This window comes from Quercus suber, unplaced genomic scaffold (assembly GCF_002906115.3).
Source record: "Quercus suber isolate HL8 unplaced genomic scaffold, Cork oak 2.0 scaffold_115, whole genome shotgun sequence".
Taxonomy (NCBI): domain Eukaryota; kingdom Viridiplantae; phylum Streptophyta; class Magnoliopsida; order Fagales; family Fagaceae; genus Quercus; species Quercus suber.
In genome coordinates, this window is record NW_027069580.1 from 1,313,486 (window position 1) to 1,321,783 (window position 8,298).

Sequence of the window (8,298 nt, forward strand, 5' to 3'; positions counted from 1 at the left end):
AACTTTTCATATTAAGGAGGTGGCTAAAACTTTTCAGCCGCTGTGGCGAACTCGGGGTAGTTTCGAGATGACTAATGGAGGTAATAATATTTTATTGGTAGCTTTTGAACTGGATGTTGACGTAGAGAAGGTCATTCAGGGAGTACCATGGGCATTTGATAGACACTTAGTTGTTTTTCAAAGGAACGATGGCGCTATTCTGGTTCAAGACCTTTGCTTTGACAGGACTGCCTTTTGGATTTAGATTCACAACCTCCCTTTATCTTTGTTGATGGTAGAGGCGGCACTTAGTATTGGAGAAACAATAAGCACTGTCACAAAACCAAAGGATGTTGGAGAGATGAAAGGGGGTAGTTTCATAAGGGTCCGTGTCAAGGTGGGTATTTCTAAACCACTGTGTAGGGGAAGGAAAATTTCATGGGACCAAAATAGTGAGGGATGGGTAGCGTTTCAGTATGAGCATTTACCGAATATTTGCTACTGGTGCAATCATGTATCTCATGACGACAAAGATTGTGTATTATGGCTTAGCAGCAAAGGAATGCTTACGGTAGACGAACAACAATTTGGTCCATGGATTAGGGCACCTCAATTCAATCCCGCGAGGAAGGCAATTGTCGAGGTTCAAGGTTATGACTCTAGTCACCCAAAGTCATCCATAAGAGTTTCAAGAAGGGCTACGTCGGGGTAGATTATCAGGTTTGAATCACATGTTGAGGTTGATAACTTAATTTGTGACGAATCGAGGATGAACTTGATATTGTCGATGGAAGGACTAGCCATGGAGGGCGATGGAAGTGGTGGAGATCCGACGAACGGCAAAACAAGGGAGGTAGCATCTAATCCCACACTGTGGAAGCATACCCCGGATTTTGAGGAGCTAATTTGGGATATTGATGATGCTATCTATACAGATTTGGTGGTTTCAAATTCAAAATTTAATTTAGCTAGAATCATGTTGGTTCAAGATGATAACAGATGTGATCTGATAGATGTGGCAATTACGAAGGATAATCCCATGCATTATACTAGGAGTTTGAAAACAAATGTGGATAAGGATATTCTCAATCCAAGTGTCGTAGACTTAGCTGTCGGGTTTAAAATGGGTTAGGTTGACTCTTAGGTGGATGTGAGAGGTAGTAAGACTTGGCCCAAGAAAAATTCTAGTAAGGATAAGTGCACTATAAAGCCAAGTAGCAGTCCAGCTAAGCGAGGTGTGTTCAAAAGAGACTCTTGTCTTAATTGCTTTTGAGACTATGTACCATATTAATCAGAAAAAAGGAGGCAAGGTGGGGGAAATGGCTCTTAAACTTGATATCAGCAAGGCGTACGATAGGGTGGAATGGGAATGCCTGGAGAAAATTATGGAAAAATTGGGTTTTGCAGAGAGGTGGATACATTTGATTATGCAGTGTGTGACTTCTATGACTTATGCCATAAAGATAAATGGGGTTCCTAATGGGAATATTATTCCATCAAGGGGAATCCGTCAAGGTGACCCCTTATCTCCTTACCTCTTTCTTTTATGTGTAGAAGGTTTATCAGCTTTAATCAAAGCCAGGGTTAACAATGGATAGACGGAGGGGCTCGCTATATGCTGTAGTGGTCCAAAGCTTTCTCACTTATATTTTGCAGATGACAGCCTAATTTTCTACAAAGCACCCATAGAAGAATGTGACACTTTACAACGAGTCTTGTAAGTATATGAGAAAGTCTCAGGTCAGCAGTTGAATTGGGCTAAAACATCGTTGTTCTTTAGCAGGAACACATCCAGGGAGATTCAAGAGGAGATTAAAAGAAGATTTGGTGCCCAAGTGATTAAATAACATGAAAAATATCTTGGCCTGCCCTCACTTATGGGACAAAATAAAAGGAATACCTTCAATGACATTAAGGAGAAGCTTGGTAAAAAGTTAGCGGGGTGGAAGGAGAAAATGCTATCCAAGGCCGGTAAAGAGATTTTAATTAAAGCAGTGGCCCAAGCTATACCGACATACATCATGAGCTGCTTTAAAACTACCAAATTCTCTTTGTGAGGAGTTAACAAGTATGGTCAGAAACTTCTGGTGGGGACAAAAGAAAGATGAAAAGAAAATTGCTTGGCGTAGTTGGGAGAAAATGTGTGAACTAAAATCATGCGGAGTTATGGGTTTTAAAAATCTAAAACTCTTTAATCTGGCTCATCTTGCAAAATACGGATGGAAGCTTCAAATGGGTCATAATTCCTTGGTGCATAGGGTTCTTAAGGCCAAGTATTTCCCAAGAAGTGATTTTGTGAATGCCTCACTTGGAAATAATCCTTCCTTCACCTGGCGTAGTGTCATAGCAACCCAACATTTGGTTAGAAAGGGTCTTAGATGGAGGGTCGACAATGGTGAGAGTATTAGAGTATAGGGCGACAAATAGTTACCAACTTCCTACACAAATAAAGCAGTTTCTCTAAGATTATTCCTGCAATCTGATACAAGAGTTAGCGAGCTGATTGATGCTGCCATAGCTAATTGGAAGACCTCCATCGTTGATGCTTTATTCCTACCCCATGAAGCCGAGATAATAAAAAGCATCCCACTGAGTTCTCGACTACCAACAGATATATTAGTATGGACTGAGACATCGAACAATTTGTTCTCTGTGAGTAGTTGTCACAATCTAGTAGTGAAAGCATCCCAACATGCTAATCAGGGAGAGAGCTCAGAGGGTAGTCATAATTGCCGCTTCTGGAGGAAGGTTTGGCATTTACCAATCCCACACAAAGTTCATCACTTTGGTTGGCGAGCTTGTCGTGATACTTTACCAACAAAAGCGAACTTCAAGAGGTGGTAGATTGTACAAAACGATATATGTGATAGCTGTAGAATGGATCGAAATCTGTTGGGCATATCCTATGGAGCTGTCCGAAAGCTCAAAAGGCATAGGGCTACTCTAAAATGGCGAGAAGGTTAAACCTGGAGGGATGTCACTCATTCCAAGATCTGCTATGGACATTGTTGATGGTTGATGAAGTCAGTGTTGATTAAGCAGTGAAGGTTGTTCCAATTGCATGGGTGTTGTGGCATAATCGTAACGAAGTGAGACATGGTGGGGAGAAGAAGAATGGAAATCATTGGTGTAGCAGGCCCTTAACCATATTGCGAGGGCCCTTAACTATATTTATAAATATAATGCAGTTGTTGTTGATGCTAGTGAGTCAATATCGGTGGTCGAGCAAGCTGTTTCTTGGCGGCCTCCACATGTGAACTAGTATAAAATAAAGGTTGATGGCACAATTTTCTTTGCACAAAAGGTGGCATGGATTGGTGTGCTTATTAGAGATGACAAGGGAAGGGTTGAAGCAGCGTTGTGCAAGAAGATTATGGCCCCAGTGGAGGCTGTTGAGGCTAAGGCAAAAGCGTTTGAAGTTGGGTTGCTGTTTGCAAAAAGGCATCGACATTCAAGACATTATCCTCGAGGGTGATTCTATGCTGTTATACAAAGCCCTCTGTGAGAAGTCTCCTCCCCTATAATCAATGGAAGCAATGGTAATGGGAATGCAGGAAATGGCCGAGGAATAGACGGATCAAGTTCTCCCATGTTAGAAGACAGGGCAATAGACCTACACATCTCTTAGCTAAATATGCATCTGGCATTAGTGACTATCTTGGTTGGAGTAAAGAGAATCCTTGTTTTATTGAGCAAACTTTAATCCATGATGTAATCTCTATTTCTCATATGCAATAAAATCTCAGCTTTCCCATCAAAAAAAAAAAAAAAGGAATTAAATTCACACAACTAATAGTTGAAGTATCAAATTGAACATTACCTTAGAGTTAGAGGACCAAATTAATTATGGATTATGCTAACAAGTGTGCTTAGGATATTGGTTAACAATTCAGTTAAAGAAAGATTTTATGGGAAAAGAAAAAAAAAATTAATGTTTTGACAACTTTTTTCATTTTCCATAAAAGTAATGTTAATTTTTTTTTTTAAAATAGATTGTTAACCAATGCCCTAAGGGCTCTTGTTAGCATTTCCCATTAATTATATATCCTAAATATTATTCACCACACCTCGATGTCGATGATCGAATTGATGTTCCACTCTACTAAATTAATTAAGGTCCATTGTCTAAGGTAGATTTTCTAGCAAAATCGATGAACTGTAATTTTAACGTTGGCATTTTCTTGGGCACCAATGTCAGTAGTTCTAAGCAGTGCCTGTTTGTTTGCACTTTCCTCTGGCAAAAAGCACTTTTTGAAACCCAAAAAATACTATTTGTGTTTTGTAAGGTTTTAAACGCAACTTTTTCTAAAAAGCTGCATTTTGAAATGTGAAGGCCTTGTGCATTTTGGCATGGTAGCTTTGAGCTGTAGTTGCAAAACGCACAAACGTGTTTTCTCAAAACAAAAATATAACCGTTGGTGGGTTTCTCTTTCTCCTAAATTGCCCATGGTTTTTTTTTGCTCCTCAATGCTGCTGTGCTGTGGTATCTCGTCTTCCACAAAGACCACAAAAAAAATAGTGTCTAGCCTAAGTTCAATTCAATAACAAATTTCCAAATCCAAACACACACAAAAATTTTTTTTTTTTTTTTTTTTCAATTCCTTACAAATTAGGATTCCTCAAAACTGCAAAACAAAAAAAACATCAGAATATAGAGAAATCTTCCCTTATGCAGTATCTCTCTTTTGTTTGCTCTGCTCTGATCCAATCTTTAGTCAATGATCGGCGATCACCTCTCTCTCTCTTTGTTGTTCTTCATTTTCTCTGGGTTTGCCGAGATCTCTCTATTTTTCATTTTGATCTTTCTCACTCTCTCCCCTTTGATGAAGTAACAGTTTAGAGGGGTTGAAATTTTGTTGACCGAGAGGTGTTGAAACTTGAAAGAAGACAAAGTGAAGAAGTGTGTGGAGGAAAATAGAGATAAGGGAGAAATAAAGAAGACAAAAGGTGAAGAAAATGTGGCTGATAAAAAAACGAAAAAAAAAAAAGAAAAAGAAATGGGTATTTGTTAGTTTTGGTTATACGTGTGGTGTGGGGCAAGGGCATGAACAATTTTTTAATTTTAATTTTTTATTTTAAGTAAACTTATGAAAAAAAATTATATTAGAGTAATGTTATCTTTAAAATATTTTTACAACAAATTTTAGTTAACAATATTTTTATAACAAATTTTAGTTAACAATAAATTATTATTGTTATTAGTATTATTATTAATAAGTTGTTTTTTTTTTTTTTTGAGTAAGTTTTATTAAGTAGTTGATTTAAGTCTAAAATAAACTTCCTTATATATACATTGTCATTTTTGGAAATATATAATTCAAACCGCCACTTTTATAGGTGCTAGTCAAACACTTAGTTTTTCCAAAAAGCACTTTTTAACAGCTTTTACAAAAAAAAACTCAGTTCTTTAAAAAAGTTCAATTTCATACTGCACTTTTTGAAACTCCCACTTTTTCAAAAAATCCATTTCAAAAAGCTGAACCAAACTCACCCGTAGTACTAGTAAAAATATAATTAGTTAATTCTAGATAGTGATACATCCTATGTTTAGATTAATAGTGTACCACCAGTCGTGGTAATGTGAAAGCTATGTAAAGAAGGAAAATTATGTATTGTTTGCTTAAAGAAATAAGAGAAGAATATATATATATTTTTTGGAGATAAGTAAAGTGACTTTTTTTTTTTTGGCTAGGTAAATATGCGGAGGTTCGAACCCCAGAGCTCAAGGTATACAGGGACACCAGGTGCCACTAGGCTACAAGGTCCAGTGGCAAGTGAAGTGACTTATTAAGTTAATAGAAGTACATTCTTATGATTTGAAAGAATATTCTATTGGGGAGGTGCCAAGATTAGCATGAAAAGACCAAGGTCTAATAAAGAAAGAGCAACCTATCCAAGAGAGCATCAACTATGATAAAGATATGTTTGGATAAAATATTTTATTCTCACTCTAACTCTATGCATAAACGAGCACTTACAAGTTGCAAATTACAATTAGGATTTCATGTATTTACTAATGATGACACTTATTACTAATTAAAGCAAGACACACAAATCCCAAAAGAGAGTGAGAGTGCTGATTGAGAGGTTTTCTTTTATTTCACACTTTATCCAATGGGCACTACACCTATTTTTAGAATCTGACATACATAATAGTCATTCTATGTTATACATAGTTGTACGAAATTTAGGGGGAGAAGGAGAACTATTGGTTATGGATATTGACCGGGCTCATTGTGGGCATTCTTTTTGGATTGATCCTGTCCTAAATTTCAGTTTTTATATGTAATTTTGACCATTAGTTGCTTTTATATATATATATATATATATATATATTTTTTTTTTAGAAAGAACATTGCAAACTTTATTAATAAAATTAGCCATGGAAGGGAATTTTAAGAGGCGGTTTGTGTTCATCTCCCATAATTGTTGCAGAACGTGGCATTGTTCCACTTTCAACCAGTATCATATATTTAGAAGTGGGTTGAACTCAATTTCATGGAGAGGATTGGGTGGAATTGCGCAAGAAATGAAAAGAGATTTGAGGGGAATTAAGGCATTTAATTGTAAGGATAGCACAAAACGTGGTAGATTTTCCTATTGTGCAGAATAAATAAAAAATTCCCATTAATTCCAGCACTCTTTAACATTAGTTATTTATCTTACACATGGTAGATTTTCCTATTGTGCACAATAAAGAAGTGTATAATGTTTTGACAAGACTGGTATAAGACTGATTGACATATGAAATATTGAAAAGAACTTCGGTAATTTCCATCACTATATATCTACAATGTTGCACGATCAACGTTTCAACCCAGATTGAATCAGATGGTTGCACCACAACAGGCCATGACCTAGTTTCTCCTAATGACTGGAAGCAACAGCATAAAATTTCCCTTTTGTTTTTTTATGGCTGGTAAAGTTTGGAGATTGATGGAAATTAATATCAATAGATTCAATACCCAATCTTAGTGAAGGTCCAAGTAAAGTAATTAAAACATTACTTGTAGTGCAAGTATTCAAGCTTTAGATTAGTCTATGGTTAATTTAGGATTTAACATATTATAAAAACCTTTTGACAGTTTAACGTTCATTCTAAAATGTAGATCTCAATAGTAAATATATAGCCATCAAAAGTTTTCTCTTGTAAATGTCATAATGGACAACGTAAATTTCTTATGTTCTTTATTTATCATCTTTAATTTCTCCTTTGTATTTTCCTATACACTTTCTCATGGTATCAAAATTATGTCTTGCTATTTACTAATATGATATCAGAGTTATGTTTTATCTTTTCTAATATGGTATTAGAGCAAAACTTTTGTGGCCTCTATTAATTCATATCTTAATCACAAAATCCCATCCAACTTCCTTCTCTCATCACAATTTTTAGTCATTTTGTAGACTTATCCTTATCAATGGCAGCGTTATTTCTCTCATTATTGCTGTCGGCCACTCTATAGGCTCATTCTAATTAATTCCTTATCTTTTTTTTTTTTTTTCGGTAAACAAAAATGGGAACTACCTCATATGCGTCTTTCTCAAATTTGATATTTTCTTACAAGATTATCTTAATGATTTTCTTTCCAGTCACCCCTCTGTTTCATGTTTAGGTTGCATTACTCAAATTGTGCCTCTAATTAGTAACCATTATTTGCTTTCTCTTTGGTCACACATCTCTATCATTTTTAATTAGAGTTTTTTCAAATGACACCTTTGATTGGTAGCTTCCACTAGTATGATAAGTATGTACACCTCATTCATCATGTGCATCCAGCAGCTTGTTGTCTATGCCATTTAATTTGGTTTTTCTTGGTTCACTCCACATCTAATTTGGTCACAATTTCTTTCAAGGTCTCACTCTCTTTCCAAACTCAGGTTGTGTTCAAGTTTCCACCTTGAGTTTGAGGAGATGTTAGAGATATCAAGGCCTAATCCTAGTTAAGGCTTAAGTCTGTTATATAATTCTAGCATATGTTCATTGTATCTAATAGTGTAAGTAAAGTAATCCCAATCCTACTTGTATTGCAAGTATTACAATCCTAGTTTAGTCTATGAGTAGCTAGTCTAGAATTTAGCCTACAATATACATAGATCTCACTAGTAAAAATGTAACTGTCAATGATGTTGATGTGTGCTTCTACATTCTCATTCCCTCTATCATCTTTATTTATTTGTATTTTCCCATACAATTTATCAATCATAGTATCAAAGTTATGTTTTACCATTTTCTAATAAAACAATCATATAGAAGTTTTGCCATCCAAGTCATCCTCAGTTTCATTATCACTCATGCGTTTTTTTTTTTTTTTTTTT